Here is a 23,119-nt window from a genome sequence, read left to right on the forward strand (position 1 = left end):
CTTGAGGCATGATTCACTATGATAGTCAGTGAGATCCTCCTGAGACATGCATAAGCATAATCTCAGGAATGACCTCCCAACTCACTTTGAAATCTCTTAGTCATAAAAACTCACTTGAATTTAATATTTCCCTCTTTTGTTCAAGGTCTTTTTCCAAATGCATTGTTAGTTGGCACTTGGTATAATCTCTTGGTGCCAGGGAGGCTCATCTCCAGGAGTCATGTCCCATACCAGGGGAAGGTAGTGAGTTTATATGCTGAGTTCGGCTTAGAGAGAGGCCACATTTGAGCAACAAGGGGGTTTTCAGGAGGTAACTCTTGTGCAATAGGCTAACTAAGCTAAGTTTCAATTTTACAAGAACAAGGTTCATAAATACAAGTATCAATATCAAGGGCCTGGCATATCAGTCTGTCCTCCTTTGCTAGGCACTGCCCGTATACTCTAGAAATTCTTGCCACTCTTTTAGCAAATGTAGCAGGACTTCCCAGGATAGGAATTTAAACTGCCATTCCAGTGGGTGTGATGTGGAATCTCATTGTGGTTATGATTTGCATTTCTCCACTGGCTAATATTGCTGATCATCTTTTCATGTGCTTATGGGCCACTTGTATAGCTTTTGGAGAAAATGTCTATACAATTCTTTGCTCATTTTTAAATTGGGTTGTTTGTCTTTCATTGTTGAGTTGTAGAAGTCCCTTATATATTCTGGATATAGAATACTTAACAGAAAATGTTGTTTGTAAACCTTTGGAAATGAAAGGAAATGGTGAGAGCATATTATGGTGTTTATGACTAGCAGAGCTATTACATGAGTATGACAGTAGTTGAATGTGAAAGTCTAAAGACATAATTTACTAGAAGGAAAGATAAAAAAATGTAACATTGGACTGTATAACATAGTGAAACCTCATGCAAAATACAAATATGGGTGATATTGCAAATATAAGACTGTTTTTACAAAATATGAATACAAAAACTAGAGAGAAGGAAGCAGAATAGCAGCTATGTACAGCAGGGGAAGCATACAGAGATTGAAAGGTGATGAGTTTTGCTTGTTTGCTTGGTTGGCTTTTGTGTTTTAGTATTATTATTATTATTATTGTAATAACAAAAATGTTCTAAAAATGATTGAAGTGATGGATGTACAAGTATATAATTATACTAAATGCCATTGATTGTACACTTAGGATGGATTTATGCTTTATTAATATATAACAATAAAATTGCTTTGTTAAAACAAACAAATAAACGAAATAAACCATGCTTTCTTTTTTTGTTGCTTCTAATATAATATTATTTTTTAATATAAAAATGTAGATTTTTCCTATTAGAGTAGTTGTAGGTTTACAGAAAAAAATTACATTTTCTTAAAATGGTTGTGGTAGCTTTTAAAATAGCAGCAAGTAAATAACTTTCTCCCCTGGATTATAATTGTTGTGTATTCTTCTGGAAACTTTGTAGTTTTCCTTTAAGGAAAAGTTCTGTAACATGTGACCTGCATGGTAAAAATTTATGAGTTAAATTGGACAATGTGAAAAGGAAAAGAAAGATAATGTGATTTCCAAATATTTTCTCCCATTCTGTAGGTTGCCTTTTTACTTTCTTAATAATGTCCTTTAATGCAGAAAAGATTTTAAAATTTTGATAAAGTTAAATTTATATATTATTTCTTTTGCTGCTTATGCTTTTGGTGTCATAGCTAAGAATCCCTTGCCTAATTCCTACAGATTCTCCCCTATGTTTTCTTCTAAGAATTTTATGGATTTGGCTCTAATATTTAGGTTAGTCCATTTGAGTTTTACTTTATGAATATAGTTAAGATAGGAATCCAACTTCATTCTTCTGCATATGCTCTCCAGTTTTCCCAGCACCATTTGTTGAAGAGACTCTTCTTTCCCTATTGAGTTATTTGGCACCCTTGTCAAAAAAGTGACCAGGGGTCAAGTGACCAGGGGAGTGGTTGTAGCTCAGTTGTTGAGCTCCTTCTTCCCATGTATGAGATTCTGGGTTCAAGCCATGTGCCTCCTAAAAAAAATTAAAATCAAGTAACTACAGATATGTAGGTTTATTTCTGAGCTCTCAGTTCTATTATGTAGGACATTTTGCCTGTACCACACTGTTTTAATTCCTGTAGCTTTGTAGTTAAGTTTTGATATTGGGAAGCATGAGTCCTCCAACATTTTCAAGATGGTTTTGACTATTTGGAACTCCTTGCCATTCCACATGAATTTGACAATTGGCTTTTCCTTTTTTGCCAAGAAGGCTTCTGGAATTTTTATTAGGATTGCATTGAATCTGAATACCTTTGGAAACTATTGACATCTTAATGATATTGTTTCCCAATCCATGAGCACATGGAGGCATTGTTATAGGCAGAGTAGTAGCACCCACAAAGACATGATTTGAACCAAGCTTGTTATTGGGAGAGGAGTGGTAAGAGAACATTGAAAGAGTTGGTGTCAAATCATGAAGGGAATTTCATGTCATGATGAGGAATTCAGGATTGCTTCCCTCAACAAGATCAGCTGTAGACAATCAGGTGTATGGCTTATCTCTCTTCTCAGGGCCTCTGCTGTGTCTGTGGAGCTGTCTCTATTCCTCTGTGTTCTTCTCCCTTGTGTTTACTTCCTGGACTCCAGCTCAAAACTCCAACATCAAAACTCAAAAACTCCACTCTCTGCTCTGCTGTGTAGTTTTCTCTGTGAGTCCCTTCCCAGCAGAGGTGTGGGAACTCAATGTCCCACTGATGTGGCCCAATCAAAGCCCTAATCACAACTCAGTCAAGTAAAAGTGAAACTTCTGAATCCAATACAATCGAATATTCCCAGGCCATTTCACAAACATAATCCAATGTCTATTTTTGGAATTCATAAACAATATCAAACTGCTATACTTCATCCCCTGAATTCCAAAAAGACATTACAATATTCAAAAAACCTAAATCAGTAACATTACTGAGGACAAAATCATATCATGATCAGTTTAAAGAAATAGTTTGTCTTGGTGCAAAGTCCTGTCTGGCTGTAGACCTTTGAAACTTACAAAACAATTTTTCTGCTTCCAAAACACAAATGGACAAAGGATAAACATTTCCATTATCATAAGGAGAAACTGGGAGGGAAACATGAATTATGGATCCTCTACAGTTCAGTAAATCTGCAGGACATACCTCATTGGATGTCAAAGTCTGAGAGTCATTCTTAAGACAATGGTTTCCTCTCCTTGGGGTCTCTTGAGGAAGCTTACAGTCACAAGGTCCTAAAGTGTCTAACTCAAGGTGCCATAAGAAGTACTTTCTCACCCAAAGTCTGTTGCCACATGTTGCCACAAGATGATGGGCTATGCCTGCAAATGTTCAGCCTTCCTTCTTCCTCTTAAGGCTCCATGGTCCCAACTTCTTCCAATCTCACCTGTAGGCTGGCATAAGGCTCATCTCTCTCCCGAGGTCTTGTTTCTTTCTGAACTCAGCTGGTCTGTTTTCCTCTCAAGGTCAGCTGTAGACTATCAGGATCATTTCCTGGGGCCTCTGCCATGTCTAATGAGCTGTCTCTCTTTCTCTGTGTTCTTCTCTGTGTGTCTACTTCCACGTGAGAGTGTTTTATCAGCCAACAAAGGGGGCGAGCACTCAATGCTGAGTTGCACTGCAATGAAGTAGTTGAATCAAAGCCCTAATCTTAACATAATTTAATTAGACATCTCAGCTGAATCTAATACATCAAGGAGTTATCATACCCAGAGGAACAGACTAGTTTAAAAACATAATCTATAATTCTTTTAGGAATTTGTAGATAATATCAAACTGCCACAGATGGTGTTTCACCTTCCTAGGTTGCTCAAGCAAAGATCAAGCAATTAGTCCACTTAAACAATGGGAATTTAATGGCTCATGATTTTGAAGTTGAAATAAAGTCCAAATTAAGGTGTCATAAAGGCAATGCTTCTCCCCAAAGACTGGCATTGTGGGGTTGGCTGCTGGTGATCCTTGATCTTTGGTGTCTCTGTTGCATGGCAAAGCACATGACAGCCTCTCCTGTCCTCTTCATTCTTTTCTGGGTTTGATGGAATTTCAGCTTCTTGCTTCCAGGGCTTCCTTTCCTCTGCCTGAATCTCGTTCTGCTATGAAGGATTCCAGTAATAGAATAAAGACCCATCCTGAGTGAATTGGGCCACACTTTAACTGAAGTAACATCATCGAAGGTCCTACTTACAATGAGTTCCCACTCACAGGAATGGGTTAAGTTGAAGAACATGTTTTTCTGGGGTACATACTGCTCCAAACCACCCCAAATGGGTTGAATGAATGTCCTGAGGCATAACTTTATTTAGTGGCAGAGTTGAGGTTAGAAAAAAGTTGTATTTTTAATGTTGCCCAAAGACTAGACACATAACTTCATTATTAATAAGATATTATTATTATTGCACTTTAGGAATATCTAGCGTATGAGTATCAGAATTTGTAGCAGTCTAGATATTTATCTACTGCCAAAATTTTCTATGGTCATGGCAGATGGGGTTCACTGCCATATCAGTTGGCTCTTCTTTGGAGCTGGTGTTTCTGCGTTATGGAGCTGGACACAGATGGGATCTCTTTTCACAAGGCTTTCATGCTACTTTACTGGAATTGTAGTTGGTGCTGGGGTTTAAGATATATCTAGGGGATTTGAATCTCTGGACTGACAATATGAAAGCCAGGCCCTGAGCCTCAACAGACTTCAACTCCTACACTCTGATTTATTGGACTTACCCCACTCAGCTAACACGGAGTTGAAGAATGTCAACCACTACACCATGGAGCCTAGAGTGCCTACAACTGAAAGCAGGAGGATTGCATCCAGTATCCATGTGGAATCTAAGCCTCCTCTTGACATAGAAGTGCAATGGACACAACCAATCCAAGGTCCACAGAGAAAATGTGGCATTGGTGTGGGAAAAGTGGCCATGGTGGCTGCTGGGTGCGGGGAATGGGAGGAAGAGATGAGATGTTGAGGCGTTTTCGGTACTTGGAGTTGTCCTGGGTGGTGCTTCAGGGACAATTACTGGACATTGTAGATCCTCCCAGGGCCCACTGGATGGAACGTGGGAGAGTATGGGCTATGATGTGGACCATTGACCATGAGGTGCAGTGATGCCCAGAGATATACTTACCAAATGCAATGGATATGTCATGATGATGGGAGAGAGTGTTGCTGTGGGGGGAGTGGTGGGGTGGGGGCGGTGGGGTTGAATGGGACCTCATATTTTTTGAATGTAATATTTTTACAAAATGAATAATAAAAAAATATATATAGTTGGATCCTGAATCAAATTGTAAAATATATTTAATACTTACAAGACAGCTAATTATTTGAATGCTGAATATTTCATAATGTTAAAGAGTTATTGTTAATTTTAAGGTATAATAGTGGCGTTGTGGTTATTTGTTGAGTCCTTACCTTAAAAGAAATGTAGAAGAATTTACAGATAAAATAATATCAGTCTGTGTTAGTTTCAGAATAAAATGTGAATGAATAGATGGAGAGGGAGATGAATCAAGATTGGACATGAACTGATAATTTGAAGCTGGGTGATAGTAGGTAAATAGAGTTCCATATACTATTATCTATAATTTTTTTTTGAGTAAAAATAAGAGTGGTTTTATTGATTACATATAATTTTAGCTATTTTAATATATATTATAAATTTTAACAATTAGAATAAATGATGTTATTTTTACCAAGAATAAGCTAAGTCATGGTAGCATGTTCAATGAAAATTATTTAAGTCCTGAACAGTCATCATATATCTAATTTTCAGATAATCAGGAAGTCTTCATTCAAACTTTATATTAGGCCACAATACAGTTAACCCTATATACACATTTCATTAAGAAATATGACATTATGCTTTCTTTTCTAGCAAATGCTCTCTTCTTGTCACACACACACATCCTCCAAATAGTTTACTGTAATGTGCAGACTAAAGTTGCCTCAAATAACTTTCACCTTGGGAAGTTATAAAGGCATGAGACAGCAGCAGAAGGCCAGTCTGGATTATGTGTCATGGATTTTTGATTTTAGCCTAACACCCAATTTATAATTAAAACTAAATTAATCCCACATTATTATACTTATGTAGGAAAGTCTTTTTGTGCACATGTTTAACACAGAGATGGAAAATGTCAAATAGTTTGAACAAATATTTGGCAGGCCACAGAAAGAAAAGAGTACAGTAGAAAATGAAAACACTTTAGTGTTTTATGGCTGAAGAGATTGATGAATGTCATTCAAATTTCTCATCTCCTTCTTCGACATCTTTTAAATTGAGTACTTCCAAGGAACCTCTGCCACTTATTTATTATTATTATTATTTATTTATTTATTTATTATCTATAATTTTAATTTTAATTTTCCTAGTATTTTTAAAAATTCTCAATAAATTCAATAGAGAGCATCTTTTTTTTTTTTTTTTTTTTTAAGATTTATTGTTATTTATTTCAATTCCCCTCCCCTCCCCCGGTTGTCTGTTCTCTGTGTCTATTTGCTGCGTCTTGTTTCTTTGTCCGCTTCTGTTGTCGTCAGCTTCTGTTGTCTGTCAGCGGCATGGGAAGTGTGGGCGGCGCCATTCCTGGGCAGGCTGCACTTTCCTTCACGCTGGGCGGCTCTCCCTACGGGGCGCACTCCTTGTGCGTGGGGCTCCCCCTCGCGGGGGACACCCCTGCGTGGGGCAGCACTCCTTGCGCGCATCAGAACTGCGCATGGGCCAGCTCCACACGGGTCAAGGAGGCCCGGGGTTTGAACCGCGGACCTCCCACGTGGTAGACGGACGCCCTAACCACTGGGCCAAGTCCGTTTCCCCGATAGAGAGCATCTTTACAAGTTTTTAAAATATATTTTCGTTAATCAATTTTTGAGAAACATCCCTATTCCTTGAGGATGGGGTGAAAGTGGCCTTTGTTTAATACGAGGCACCTAAGCCCTTTGCAAACCTTTACTCCTTTAGTGTTCCAGCAACATTGCCAGATAGGAAATGTTATCCATATTCATAATAACAAAACCAATGCTGGGCTTTCCCTTCTATGCCAAACAACATTCATCAGCTCTTTCAGGGGCCTTACACGTACCCTGGACTGTTGAGATTGGGGATAAGAGGGCCACTGGGCAGTTCTATGGACACTGCAAAGTCCCAGTGGACAGGACGTCATGTTCTTTCATTGGACTGCCCAAGGGCAGGAGCAGGCAGTTAGCTGATAGCAACAAGCAAAATGCCTTCCACAGCTCCACAGCTCCACAACTCCACAGCACCTCTATGGGGATATGTGGTTCATCCTCCTTTGATTTCCTGCTCTTAGTGGCCTCATGCTGCTCACTCTGTGCTTCTCCAAATGTCCCCCTTCCTTGCAATTCAGTCTCTGACCCTCACCCCTGCCACTCCCTCACCATGTCCTCTCTCCTCCCTCCAGAGCTGTGTCCCTCAGAAGGATCCTTGAAGAAGTGGACAGGCTATCTCTGGTGCTCCCTTTTCAATCTAATAATGGAGCACATATTGCAAGTTAAAAGGTAAGCAAACAAGGCTCCTCAACACAGAAGGTTATGTTTCACTGCATTCCTGATACAGTAAACCTAATTGTCTGGGACAATGTCACCTATAGCAGAGGAACTAGCAGAAAAGAAAAACACAAAAATGCTTTGTAATATCATCTTGCTACATACATGAGGTTCACCACTGAGTTCTGCTGTTTTTTTGTGTTTGCCTTCTTTGGGGGTTCCAGATACACTTAAGTATTTTTATTCCTGGGGAAGTTCAGTGCTATTCCCACTGTCTAGAACTAACTGCTCTTGTTTTTTTGGAAAGCTAGCTCCCACTCATCTTTTCAATCTCCACATAGACCTCACTTACTCCAAGAAACCTTCCCTGACTTCTTGTTCTTTGTTGGGTATTTTTTAACATCTTCTTTTCTATCAGAGACCTCATTTGTCTTTATATGGGTAGTAATTGACTGTGGTGGTTTGGAACTGTATGTTCCCCAGAAAATCATGTTCTTAAAGCTAATCCATTCCTGTGGTTTTAAACCTTAAGTAAGACATTTTGATGAGGTTGCTTTAGTTAAGGCAAGGTCCAGGGTGGGTCTTAATCCTCTTACTAGAGTCTTGTGTAAGAGAATGAAATTCAGCAAAGAGAAAGCCATAGAAGAAAGAAGCTAAAAGCAAAGAAACCAGGAAGAGACCAGCAGATGCTGTCGTGTGCTTTGCCATGTAACAGAGGAACCAAAGATTGTCAGCAGTTGGGAAGAAAGCATCATCTTGATGATGTTTTGATGTGGACATTCCTCAGCCTCAAAATCATAAAGCTAATAAATTCCCATTGTTTTAAGCCAACCCATTTCATGGTATCTACTTTTGGCAGCCTAGTAATTTAAAACATTGGCTAGGGGAAGTAGATGTGGCTCAAGCAACTGGGCTCCCATCTACCACATGGGAGGTCCTGGGTTCAGTTCCTGAGGTCTCCTGGTGAAGGCAAGTTTGGCCTGCATGGAAGGCTGGCCCATGCAGAGAGCTGACACAACAAGATGATGCAACTAAAAAGAGACACAGAGGAAAGACCATGAGAGACACAACAAACCAGTGAACTGAAGTGGCTTAAGCAATTGAGTGGTTCCCATGTTACAAGTCCCAGGATCGGTGCCCAGTGCCTCCTAAAGAGAAGAAGAGAAGAGAATACAAGCAGACATAAAAGAATGCACAGTGAAAAGACACAGAGCAGACAGCAAGTTCAATTGGCAAGTGCAGGGAGGAATAAATACAATAAATCTTTAAAAAATCACATTGGCTAGATCTGGGTATGTGTTATATTCTAACAGATTACTTATAAATGCAATTTCTGTATTAAAAAGTTTCCACTCTGTGGTAGTTTGAAAATATTTTATGAATTCCAAAAAGAGGATTGTGTTTGAAACTACTCTAATCCTCTGTATTAGATTGTATTAAATTCAGTTGCAGTGTCTTTGTTTAGCTTACTTCATAAGATCAGTTTAGGGCTTTTGATTGGACTACAACAGTGAGGTGTGGCTCAGGTTGAGTCTCCACCCCCTTGCTGGGTCTGATATAAATGGAAGCACAGAGAGAGACAGACACAGGAAAAGGAAGCCGCCATGCTCAATCTTGCCATGTAAGAGAGAAGACTCACTTAAGCATAAAGCCCCAAGAGGCTGGGCCCACAGAGCAGCTCAAGAGAAGATGAGCTGTGCTATATGCCTGGTAGTTTACAGCTGAACTTGGAGGAGACAGCTGAACTAGGGAAGAGAGTGGAAGAGCTGAAACTGGTAGAGGAGGCCAGGAAAGAAACAAGCCCTATACCTGGTTCCTCACAGCTGAGCTCAATCCTCGGCCGAGATCGGTGGCCATTTTGTGCCAACGTAAGTGCGAAAGCATCTCTGATGTTGCCTTAATTTGAGTATTTTATACAGCTTCAGAACTATAAGCTTTTACCCCAAATAAATCCCATTTATAAAAGCCAACCCATAGCTGGTATTTTGTATCAGCAGCCCTTAAGCAAACTAAAACACACTCCTTTTAAGTTTGCGCACAGTTGCAAAACCATTCTGAAAGTGGGATACATGTGTAGAAGTCTACAAAGAGAGCAAATTTAGGATGTGACAAATGCTTTACAAGATGCTTTCAGAAACCTGTCTGCCACCACTGGGCCTTACCCTCACCATCCTTCTGACAAAAACATTTTGATACCAACCTTCCTTCCACTGTTTTAAATAATAAGGCAGTTTTAAATGAGGTGAAATTAAGGAAGGACTACACCTACTAGCAAAGAATAGAAGAAAGTTCTATTAATTTGAGGTTTCCGAATTCCTCCCAGACCAGGAATAGTATCTTTATAAAGACTAGGCTTGGCGCCCAGACAGTGGATGAGAATGTGCAAGTGGCAGATCTGAGGATTCAAACCTCACTGACTGTGAGAGTCTAACAATATAATTCACTGAACTGTTTTGGCAGTTTATACACTGGTGTGACTAGGCATAATTCAGAAAGGAAAAGTTCATATTCTTTCCATTCTTCTGGTGCACCTTCCACTCTTGTCTTCATTTGTTTCTTGAATCTTTCCTGCTATGCATTGAATAACACCCCAGTGGGATGAATTCCACATATTGTAGTTCCTCAAGTGATTGCTAAGACACAAGCCCTATTGTTCTGGATTTCTTATACCCATTTATCTAGGAAAGGACTGGGTGGGAAGGGGTGTATCCATTCTGGCATGATTCCTGACACAAAGTAGATACTCAATGAAAATGAGCTGAGTGACTGGTCATAGCTTTAGGACTGATAGAAGCAGGGCTGACATTCCCGCCACAGCCCCCTGCAGGACCTTCTGGCTGCTTAGTGAGGATCCGTTACAATTGCTTGGAGCTCAGACCACACGAAATACCACCTGAAATAAAAGCAATCTTTGCTGAACACTGAGATAGTAATTAATAAGCAGATAATTATTGTACTGACATTGTACCCAAAGCTGTTTTGGACTTCCTGGGGATATGAAAGAAGTGAGATGAGACAAAGTTATTACACAGTAAACAATTACAACAAGCAAATGTTCCCAACATTTATGGCCCTGTAAAGTCTACTTGTATAGATTAGCTCCCCGTTCAAAATTAACATTTGGGCTAGAATTATAATCATCTCTTTATAGATGAAAATATGGCAGCTCAGAGAAACTAAGTGATTTTTCACAAGGTCTTACAGCTGGTCACTGGAAAGTTGCAATTTTATATCAGGTTTATTTATGCCAAGTAAGAAAGCAAATTTTGCAGTCTAATTATAAGAGCAAAACTGTCTCACAGAAGAGAAATGAAAAGCTTCATATACATATATATATTTTCCTTTCTTTTTTACACAGAAAAATCAAATTCTATGCCAGGAGCTAGAAACATTTTCTGTAATGGGCCTCAAGTACATATTCTCTGCTTTGTGGGTCAAACTGTCTCATCATACCTACTCAACTCTGCTATTGTAGGGCAAAAGCAGCCACTGATAAAACATAAATGAATGAGCATGGCTGTGGTCTAATAAAACTTTATTTATAAAAAGAGTCAACCACCTAGACTTGGCCCAAAGGCCATAGTTTGCCAAACCCTGCTCTAAACAATATTGTACTTTTCTGTTTTTACAGAAGAATATATTCTGGAAACCACTCCATGAGGGTTCGTAAGAAAATTTCTAGGTTTTTAATGGATGTAAAGTAATCCATTGTGTGGAAATATCATGGTTTATTCAACCAGCCATCTATAGATGGACATTTAGATTGTTTCAAATATTTTATTACTACTAATGATGTCACAATAAATAAACCCATACAAATATTTTTTTGTTTTTGTTGAGGTATATATTCAGGGTAGACTCCTAGAAATGGGACTGTGGGTCACAGGGTAAGTGCATATTTGGTTCTGCTAGATGCTACAAAATACTCTGCCATTGGTGTGTTATTATTTTGTACCTCTCTCAGCCTTCTCCACAAGCTCACCAGAGAGTGTACTGTCAAATTTTGAATTTTTGCCAATCTGATAGATGAGAAATGGTATCTCATTGAAGTTTGCATTTCTCTTATTACAAGTCCTATTTGGTGTCTTTTATATGTATATAGGCTATTTGTGTATTTTTTACTGTGAATTCATATGTTTTGCCCATTTTCCTATTGCTTTTTATTCTTAGGTCTTTATTTTCTCTATTTTTATAGTTATTTTATATTAGGTAGAAGTTTTAGTCAGCCAAAGGGGTGCTGATGCAAAGTACCAGAAATTTGTGGGATTTTATTTGGGATACCAGGCCATAAAGCTTAAGTTACTTCCCCCACCAAAATCTGTTGCCACGTGTTGGAGCAAGATGGCTGCCAAAGTACACAAGGGTTCAAGCTTCCTCTTTCTTCTTAAGACTCTGTGGTCCCAGCTTCTTCCAATACCAGCTGTAGCCTGGGATAAGTCTCATCTCTCTCCCTGGGCTTGTTTCTCTCTGGACTCAGCAGCTCTGCTTTCTCCACAAGGCCAGCTTTAAACTATCAGGCCTACAGCTTGTCTCTCTTCCCTGGCCTCTGCCATGTCTAATGGAACATTTTCTTTCCTCACATATCTGCTTCTCTGTGTATTTACTTCCTGGGGCTCCAGCATCGAAACTCCACTGTCTATGAACAAAAAAACCCACAAAAAACAAAAAATACAAAAACTAAAAAATTCCACCATCTGCTCAGCTATGTGGTTTTCTCTGTGAGTCCCACCCACCAAGGGGGCAGGGCTACTGACATAGCCCAAAGTCTTAATCATAATTTAATCAAGCAAAAGTGAAATCTCTGAATACAATACAGTCTACTATGCCCAGAGGAACAAACCAATTTACAAACATAATCCAGTACCTATTTTTGGAATTCACAAATAATGCCAAACTGCTACAGTAGATTAGTCTTTTTATCTGTGGTATTTGTGTCCAATATTTCCTCCCAGTTTATTATTTGTCATTTGACTTCCAAGTATTTTTGCTCTGCTAAAGGGTTGTTTTAATTTATATAATCAGAATTATTACTCATCTTTCATTACATAGAGAATCTGAGTCATAGTAAGAAAAACCCTGTATTAATCAGCCAAAAGGGTGCTGATACAAAATACCAGAAACTGGTTAGTTTTTATAAAAGGCATTTATTTGGGGTAGGAGCTTACAGATACCAAGTCATAAAGCATAAGTTACTTCCCTCATCAAAGTCTATTTTCACGTTTTGGAGCAAGATGACTGCTGATGTCTGCAAGGGTTCAGGCCTCCTGGTTTCCTCCCTTCCAGGGTCTTACTTCTCTCTGGGCTCAGGTCCTCTGTTTTCTCTATAAGGTCAGCTATAAGGTCAGACTATAAGGTAGTCTATGAGGCTCTCTAGGCTTTGCCTCTCTCCACAAGGTCATCTGTACATTATCAGGCAAATGGCTCTGTCTCTCTCCCTGGGGTTTCTGCCGTGTCTAAGGAATCATCTCATTTCTGTGTTCTTCTCCTGGCTCCAGCTTAAGGCTTCAGCATCAATCTCCAACATCAAAAGTCCAACAGCAAAAACCCTCAACTTTGTCCTTTGCCTTGCCTTTTATCTGTGAGTCCCCACCCACTAATTAATGACATGGCCCAATCAAAGCCCCAATCATAACTCAATTACCCCCAGGTGCAGACCTGATTACAACACAATCCAATATCTATTTTTGGAATTCATAACCATATCAAACTGCTATAGACCCATATCCAGGTTGTTCAGGATTCCACTCTTTTCTTTAATCAAGGTTTCTTTTGTTACAGTTAATCTCCGACCCATTAATTTATTCTGATATATGCTGCAAGTTATGGATTCAACTTAATCCTTTGTGAAATGACTATCAGTTTCCACAAGCCATTAAAAATAATCCCCAGTGAGACACTACCTTCTTCATTACTCTATTTCCATATGCACCAACTTTGTCTGTGGACATACTATTATTTTCCATTGGTCTTTCTATCTATTCATGGACCAACATCACATTGTTGTTTTGTTTTTTCCCTTTTGAGCACATTGTTTTTGTTTTAAAGATTTATTTATTTGTCCCCACCCCCTTCATTGTTTTTGCACTCACTGTCTGCTTTCTCTGTCTATTCCCTGTGTGTTCTTCTGTGTCTGCTTGTCTTCTCTTTAGGCAGCACTGGGAATCAATCCTGGTTCATTCCAGAGTGGGAGAGAGGTGTTCAATCTCTTGCACTACCTCATCTCCCTGGCCTGCTGCATCTCTTATTCTTTCCTCTATGTCTTTTTTTGTTGTATCACCTTGCCGCACCAGCTCTTCACACAGGCCGGCACTCCATAGGGCCAGCACTCCATATGGGCCAGCGCTCCGTGTGGGCCAGCTCTCTGCTAAGGCCAGCTAGCTGCTTGGGCCAGCTTGCCTTCACCAGGAGGCCCCAGGAATTGAACCTGGACCTCCCATATGGTAGACGGGAGCCCAATCATTTGAGCCACATCCGCTTCCAATATTGTTTTAATTATAGAAACTTTATAGTATGTTTTAAAATTTGGTAAGATTAGTCACCTCTCAGTGTTCTTTTTTTTTAGCGTTCTCATAACTAATTTTCATGCTTATTTTTCCGTATATGAACTTCATCTTCTATTGAATAGCTTCATAAAACACTTTGTTATTTTTATTAGGATTCTGATAAATTTATTAAGTTGGAGATAACTTTATAATGTTTACTCATGTGCTCCAAAAACAAGAAATCTCTCCAAACTTATTCAAGTCAATCTTTGTGTCTTTCAAGAGTATTTTAAGTTTTCCTCATATAAAATCACTTCCTATCAAGTTTCTCCTTAAATAGTTCCACTTTTTACTGCTAATGTAAATGAAGCTTTGTTTTTCATTACCCTATGGAAATAGCTATTGTTTGTGTATACAAAGGTGTGGTAGGCTGAATTATGTTTCCCCAGGCCCCTCCCCCCCAAAAAAACATGTTCTTAATCCATTCCTGTTGGTTTGAACCCATTGTAAATAGGTTCTTTTGAAGATGTTATTTTTAATTAATGTATGGCCCAAATGAAAAAAGCTGGGCCTTAATCCTAATACTGGAGAGAAAGCCACAGAGAGAAGCCAGAAGCTGGAAGTCAGTGTAACCTGGAAGAGAAAGGAGACAGCACCGCCATGTGTCAAGGAACCCCAAAGATGGCCAGCCAGAATGCTACCTACCCTAGGAGGAAGCAAATCTTCTAGCCTCTAAAACCATGAGACAATAAATACCCACTGTTAAGCCAACCCATTGTGTGTGGTATTTGTCATAGAAGCTGGGAAACTAAGACAAAAGTCTTCTGATTTTTTATGTTAATTTAATATTCTAAAAGCTTATGAATATTTTGATATTTTGTGTTAGTGTTATCATTTATTCTTTTGGGTTTTCCAGGTCCACTACAATAGCATCTGTAAATAGGGTTTTACCTCTTCTATTCCATTTCTTATGGATCTGTTATTTCAGTCTGATTGCATTGACTAATACTTCTAATATTCTAAATAGTAGTGGAATTAGTAAGCAGTTTTGCTTTGTTCTTGGCTTTTCTGTGAATGTCTCTAGTGTACCGACTTTAGGACTTCAATGTGTGCGTGTTTGTGTGTGTAATTATAGATATATATTAATACTAAAAAAGAAATCATCAGTTCCTATTTAATTACATATTTTAATCAGGAATGGTTGTCAATCTTTGTCAAAGACCATGTTAACATCTATGGAGATGATCATGTAATTTTCTACTTAGATTTACATTCATGGGTCACTTATATTAAGACTATCTAATATTGAACCATCTTTGCATTTCTAAAATAAGTCTCACCTTCTCACGATGTACTATTTTTATAAGGAGCTCTTGGATTCCGTTTTTAATGTTTTAGATTTTCACTTCCATATTCATAAGTGAGATTGAGCTGTAGTTTTTTGTGCTATTGTCATTAGGTTTAGGTAACCATGTAATTCTTGTGTCATAAAAATATTTTGTGGCCAGTTATTCTCTTTTTCTATACTCTGGAACAATTTAGGTAGCATGGAGGGTATATGATCTTGAAGTTTTATGAGAATTCCCCTGTGAATTTCTTAAATGGCCTATTTCTTTTAAAATAACATTCTTTGTTTGTTCTATGAAAATTGGAAGCTGTTAGGCAATTTTGCAAAGCAGAATGCTTCCATTGCCTAGAACAACTTCACTCTTTTCTACAGAGCAAATACGTATGTATCCTTCAAGGTCGAGCTGATATGTCATCTCTTCCCATTCCACCCACTCTCCAGAACAGAATAAATTCCTCCTTATTTTTTTTTTTTGTTCCCAAAGCATTATGCATGTGTCCTACATACAGATCTAATCTCATTATATTGTAGCACACTATTTATGGAGATACCCATTTCTCCAGCTTCTCAATGACAGAAACACTGATTTAATCATGTTTAATAATCCAGCAACAAAAGTTTCTTAGTCCTTGGCAAATATTCATTAAATATATTTTGAATATTAGTGAATGGATAAAGGAATAAAAAAATAATGAAAGTCTACTTCAGTGGGAACCATGGTCTATTAATATAGTCTGGGTTCTTGGGTCAGATACATTGAAATTTGTTTCAGCTTTCTCTCTGGCAAGTGTGTGGCATTGGCCATCAATGCCTTGTTTCACTCAATAAAATAAAGGTAAAACCTCATAGGGGTTGTGTATTCTGAAAGAGTGTAAAAATTCTTAGCATGAAGTACTTTGCAACTTAATCATTAAGTGCATACAACTGTAAGTTCACACTAATTTAATGTAGCTATGAAATATGTATCCAACTAGATTAAATTCACTGAACAACATCCTAACAGTCATCATACCTAGACTTTTTCCCCCAGTTCCTGTGTTATTTCCCAGACAGCAAATTAATTAAATGGTCTTTGGACATGACTTTCTCCCTTGAGTCAGCCTTTCTCTCATTTGAAGTGTAGAAATGGGGGGTGGATTTCATTAGCCCAAAGCCTGGCACATTGTCTGCACTCAATAAATGTTTGTCGAGCCTTAGTGTTACCTTTAGATGAAGGTCACTTCTACTCTTACTATTAATTTATGAGCACATCAGTAATGCTTGTGCTAATAGTGTTGACAATGAATAAGGACTTCAGAAAAGTTAACAATCCAAATAAAGTAGATGAAAAAAAAAAAAGTTAACTCATAACTTACAGAGATGAAGCATGAGATTTCCAGCAGCTTACCCAGTTTGAATAGATTCACTATCAGACTAATGTCCTAAAGCTGTGCGTCTGCATGTAAAGCTCTGGGATTTTAAAAAAAGTGGAGAATTGCAGCAATTACCTAGACATTTCAGCTAGAAGGAGTGTGCAGGACGTGTGTGCTTGTGCACACGTAAGCCTGGACTAAATATAGAGTCCCCATTCTTTGCAGAAACTACTTCAGGGAAAGGATATTATCTTTTAATTTTTCTCTCTCTAATAGGAAGTTATTATTGTTCATTCAAACCAAAACTATAAATTATAAACAGTTGAAAATCTTGTTAAAAAGTAAGTTTTTAAAATACATTTTTCCTGATATCATTTTTTATTGGCCTAGAAAACTTTATTTTAGCTGTTACCAGACTTAACATTTCTTACTGATGATGTATGTGGTAATGATGGCAGTGAGCAGAGAAAGCTTGAAGAAATATACACAGCACTGATATTCTACTAAAATGAATATAGCACTAATTCATAATTATAATTCAATTTTTAAATAAAAACTCTGATTTTCCAGGGTGTCATTCCCTAAAGATGGGCTCTTTATAGGCCCAAAGCCTGTGTTAATTTACACAGCTGCTTTGAGGCTTTGCATACTTCCTTGTTTTAGGTACTTTGATTTTTTTAAAGGGTTATTTTACATTGAAATAAAACAACTATTAACACTAGCCTCAGGGGGAAAAGAAACTAACAAACCTGTCACTTAAAACGGTTCCATCATTTGCCTTTAAAATTTTGTACATCCTTTAGAAGTTTAGAAAAATAAAGGCCACCCCCTGAAAGAAAAAAAAAAAGACAATTCTGAGGATTAACTGTCATGATTTCAGAAAACGATACCATAAGTGCAGGCATTCACGCTAGAAAGCTAGGTGATGAGTAAAGTGGAACCACCTAAACAGCCACTACTTAAATGCTCAGAAGCCTTCCTGGAGCCCTCTCGTTTGCACCATTACCACGTGAGGCGAGCTGTGAAGCCGTAAGTTTTCTGTAGGATACCCAGCCAAAAGTGAAACAACTTGCTTAGAGCCAGAAAGGCCATTTATAGAACAGTCCTTGGAGCACGTGCTGGCAGTGGCCCAACGGCAACGCAAAGCAGCGCTGGTCCTTTACCTTGCGGGAGCAGCTCTGACCTTGACAGCTGTGTGAACATCCTCTGTCAAGGAAGTGGGGAAGCCGTGCTCTTTCTTTCTTTCTTCCTTTTTTTTTTAGGATTTATTTATTTTTCTTTATTTCTCTCCCCTTCCCCCCCTAGCTGTCTGCTGTCTGTGTCCATTCGCTGTGTGTTCTGTGACCACTTGTATTCTTGTCAGCGGCACCGGGAATCTGCGTGTCTTTTTTTGTTGTTGCATCATCTTGCTGCATCAGCTCTTTGTGTGTGCGGCACCACTCCTGGGCAGGCTGTGCTTTTTTCACACAAGGCAGCTCTCCTGATGGGGCGCACTCCTTGCACGTGGGGCTCCCCTATGCAGGGGACACCCCTGCGTGGTATGGCACTCCTTGCGTGCATCAGCACTGCGGTGGGCCAGCTCCACACGGGTCAAGGAGGCCCTGGGTTTGAACCCTGGACCTCCCATGTGGTAGACGGATGCTCTATCCATTGAGCCAAATCCGTGCTCTTTCTAATGACACCGTCTGGATGAAGAGTCCATTTTCACTGGGAGCTTTTCAATTACTCCTGGAGAATAAGTGTGAGACTGAGGAGTGCCAATGATTGCATGACACCAAACGAGGCAGGGGCCGTTCATGAGCCACGTGCAGCGGCCGAGGTCCAGGGTGGGAGTCCTCCTTAGACAACTGACTTGTCCCGCCATGTGGAGTTTGGGCAGATATGAAAGATGACTTGATTGCTTTTAGACAGTGCTGCAAATAGGCATGGACTTGAAATTCTCCCCGGCTGTATGAGTAATTACTAGCTCACACTTAAATTTAGAACACATGGGTTTTCATAGGAGGCGGCCTGGAGAGTGTTCTCCAAATGGCGGCTGGTTTTCCTTGCTGCTCTTCAGGCTGGAGCGCACCCTGTCCTTTTCACTGTTTCCTCCCCATGGGCCACAGAGAAAGAAATTATTAGTCCCTTTCATACCATGGCAGAGAAATATTTAAAATTCTGGTTTTCTCTTTTAGGGCAAGGGTCGCCATGCTCTAAAATAATAGCTTTTCTATAATCTGTAAAAGGTTTTCAGAAACCGGACGGAGGCAGTGTGGGAGCCCTGTGTCTACCTTCACAAGCAAACCTTCTCTCCCTCAGCTTTTGACGGATGCCGATTGTAGATGGAAATTCATCTGCGTTCTCGAATCCCTTCCCATCAGAGCATCCTCTTCGTCTCTGTCTAGACCACGTTCTGATAGGCCCATGCCCATAGAGCATGGGTGCAGTAAAGGTGAAATGAGAGTCTTCAGCCAGCCCAGAGCTTGGCATTTTCCTTCTGGATGTATTATTAAATTTGTCTTTTGTAATGCATATCTGTAACACCAAGAATACTTATTGTATTACTATTCCTGGGGTTGCCCTGTGTCTCTACTTGATTGTGAATTCTTCCAGAGACACGCTCTTCATCCTGCTAGAAGCTTGGTAATAGCTCACGATGTCTACTTCAGATTTTCAAACATGGGGAACTCTCAGTAGTCCCCATTGACTGTGGGGACCCCACATCTGGCCTTGTCAGTAACAGTGATGCACCAGCCCTCCTTCTTGAAGAGGGAAGGTAGAGCACCAGGGAGTCAGAGCAGGCACAGGGCTCATGGCATGTACCACACAGTTCCATGCCCAACGCTTAACAGGATGCTTTGGGTGCAACTCAGATTCTAGATGAATCATTCAGTTAAATAGTCACCACCCAAGGTCCATCCTCTCAGGACAGAGCCAACACATTCATTTTATCACAGCTGCTCTGCTGGATAAAACATGGGAAAATGCTATTTTTTTTCTATTTGATTATTTTTTTTGCTGTTCAAACAACCAAACAAAAAAAAGACACTATGGAAATTAGGTGGCAGCCTAATATATTGGGTATATATGGCTGTGTATGTGATTACATCTACAACAATGAGCATCTTTCATTTAAACTACTACCATGATCTATTGTAAGAGTAGGACATGGTAGAGAGATATGCACACATTCAACAGGCTCCAAATCTGTTTTCTAAATGTGCCATTAGATTGATAAAATGTATACAAACATTCATATAATGTATGTTAGTATGTGTGCATATCAATGTGCATATATTCATTCAGCACACCCATTTGGAACTTAAGAAATTATACTGAAAACTCTTCACATTCTTTGGTTCTAAATTACTATGTCTCTTGACATTGCATGTTTTAAAGTATTTTCAGTCCTGTGTACAGTTTGTACAATTGTTTGAGCACAAAATATATGAATATTCACCCTCAAGAGGGATAAAAAAAACTGTAAATGATTTTATGTCAGTTCAGGTGAGGTTTTGTCACCTAATCAGTTCAAGTCAGATAACATTTTGCTACTATCAGAGTTAAATATAGTTAGTTTTCAGAGCTACTTAGATCTTGTATTCACTGGTAAGGAATAGCAGACAAACAGAAATTTAATCATAAGACTCTGTGGATTGGTGTTGATGAGAGCCCTCCAAACACAATTTTAAATGGTGTGGAGTAGATAAAGATGCTGCTTTAATAACATCAAATTATCCAGAAGAAATAAAAAGTAAAATTCCTTCGCCTCCAGTGCCAGGATGAGACGAAACCGAGTCCCACTAATGCTTTCTGCTTGTTCTATCATAGCTGGCCTTGCTTTGGATGCCTGTCATTATATATTTTAATTTTTACTGATTCTTTTAAACTCAGTTCTCTCTTGCACGTTCTTCTACCACAGCTGTTGTTCACTGTCTTTTTGAAATTAAACCAAGGTACACTACAGTATATCACTAAATCATGAAAAATATTAAAAATGGACTCTTAGCTCAGGGAGTAGTGGAAATAATGAATAACGGTCAAAGTGAACTTTTTTTTTTCCCCTCTCTGTTTATAACCTTAATGGAGTTTCCTTCAGGTTTGGGACCATGTTAGAGAAAAGAAACATACACTGACGGCCTTTGTTTCAGATTTGTCAATAAATAAGTTTTGTCTTGAAAGATGAAGTCACATAAAGGGCAGAACCACTAAATGGTAATGGCTCAGCGTCAGAAACAGAGTGGATGGTTCACTGGAGCCAGTGCAGGATGACAAAGTCTTGTTAGACCATAGTTTTCACCCTCCCTCCCATAAGTATAAATCAGGGCTACTGAGAACTTCAAATGTGGACACTTTTGAGTTTCCCTTTGCCTTGATTTAAATCAGTTGGCCATGTGCTGGGCCCTGAATTAGGCATTATAGATGGGAAGTACACTAAGAGGACATAGAAAAGAGCGGGGAAGTATATATGTTACAATAACATGAAGTAATTCTTGGGAAAGACACACATAAGTTAGCACAAGTTCAATACAATGAACCCAGAGTAAAACTAAACACAGAATTGCGAAGTTGGGGCCCTGGTTTAAAGAATTTTGAATTGGATTTTCAGTGGGAAGAGAACTATTGAGTGGTGGAAAGGAATGGGAAGGCATTCCAGATAAGAGAAAACAAAGTAGAAAGACATGGGCATAAGGGCAAGCCAATGAGATCTGCTTTGCTAGAGTATGAGGAGTGAGACTAAGACAGCAGAGAATCTATTGGTGGGGGCCCCAAGGGGGCAAACAGGAGAATTTTGTTTTGGCTTCAAAGCGCATAGTACTGTTTTCAGGCAGGGTGTTACAGATGAAATCAGCACAGAAGGGAAATTATTTTAATAACAAAATAAAATAAATGAACTGAATGAGGATATCTCCTGGGCTATTGGAAAAGACATAGGATTTCGTTTTGTGGGCCAAGACTAGGTGAGAAGGATTAGATTTTATAATAAAAAAACATTTTGGCTACAAAATCGGAAGCATTCATGATGAGGGACCGAAAAAGAAAGAAAAAAAAGAAGGAGGAAATAATTGACTTCAAGATCTCAGTGTCAATAACCTGTGGTGCTATTGATACATCTGATGAGATTAAGAAAATAGGACATGAATGAAGTGGATTCGACACATGAAGTTTCAGGGCACCCTCAAACTCCAGGAAGCATCGGGATCACCAGGAGGGCTTGTTGGAAGCAGATGGCTGAATCCCACCCCCAGAGTTTCTGATTCAATAGGACTGACGTGGAACTTGAGTGTTTGCATTTCTGGGTATCACAGTTTGAGAAACATGGGTGTAAACTGTCTTCTAAGACAATTAACGATGGTGGAGGTAGGGATGGAGACCTGGAAGTTGCCCATAGCTAGGTCATTGTTGAAACTAAGTTGTGGAAATGTCTGATTTATAGTTCTTTCCGCTATTTTTATACCCCCTATTACCTTAATTTCAAAGACAAAACTAAAATGAAATAAATTTTCAGTATCTGGTATGGGGAATAAAAGAGACTGAAAGTTTGAGAAATGAAAACACACATTCTGAAAGTAGATAGTGTGTAGAAGGGAAGATGTACAAGGGCAGATGTTGCATTCTGTCTGCTAAAGGATGCGACAGAAAGGCTGAGGAATGAACTGCAGTCAGGCATTCCATGGCAGTGGGAAAAGAGACCGCAAGTTACTTGGAACTACTCTAGAAATTTCCTCTGACTCTCCATGAAAAAGCAAAACGGTGGAAAGTTGAAAAGGGAGAGTGAGTCAGTCTACTTCGTATTTTAATTATTGTCAAGTACCCAGGTGCTTAAGTGAAGAGTTGTCATGTATGTATAAATTACTTCTCTTGCCTAGCATATTTGTAGAAATCTAAATGAGAAATTGTTCCATTTAAAATTTAAATAACCCCCTCAAGAAAATGCCAACCAGATTGCTTCAACTAGAAGTCAATGCATAAACATGTATTTGTTATTTACTTGTTAATGTGTTCAGTATCTTGATGCATTTTGGTGGTTTTGCACCAAACGTAAAGTCCTCTATAATGGGACTTGATCTTAAAATGATATTTTAAAAAGTAAGCAAACAATATTGTGGTAGCTGCAGAGGATACCATTTATAGAAAGATTATTTTCTCCTTTAGGAGATAATGGTTACAATTTGTGGTGCTTGGTTGTTCCAAAAGCAATCAAACTTGCCACGGCTCGCACTTTTTTTTTTTTCTTCTTTTTTTACAAAATGGCAGGTTCGGATCCACCAGGGCAACTTCCTTCATGGGTGACTCAGCAGAGGGAAGTTGGCCTGAGAACTCTGGAAGGTTAGGGGCGAGCTTGGCTTTGTTCAGCAGGCTCAGCCGATTGAGTCAGCCTGGGTTCTGGCAAGGCAACTGCTTGCTAGCAGAAATGTGCACTCATTTCAT

This window comes from Dasypus novemcinctus, chromosome 11 (assembly GCF_030445035.2).
Source record: "Dasypus novemcinctus isolate mDasNov1 chromosome 11, mDasNov1.1.hap2, whole genome shotgun sequence".
NCBI lineage: Eukaryota > Metazoa > Chordata > Mammalia > Cingulata > Dasypodidae > Dasypus > Dasypus novemcinctus.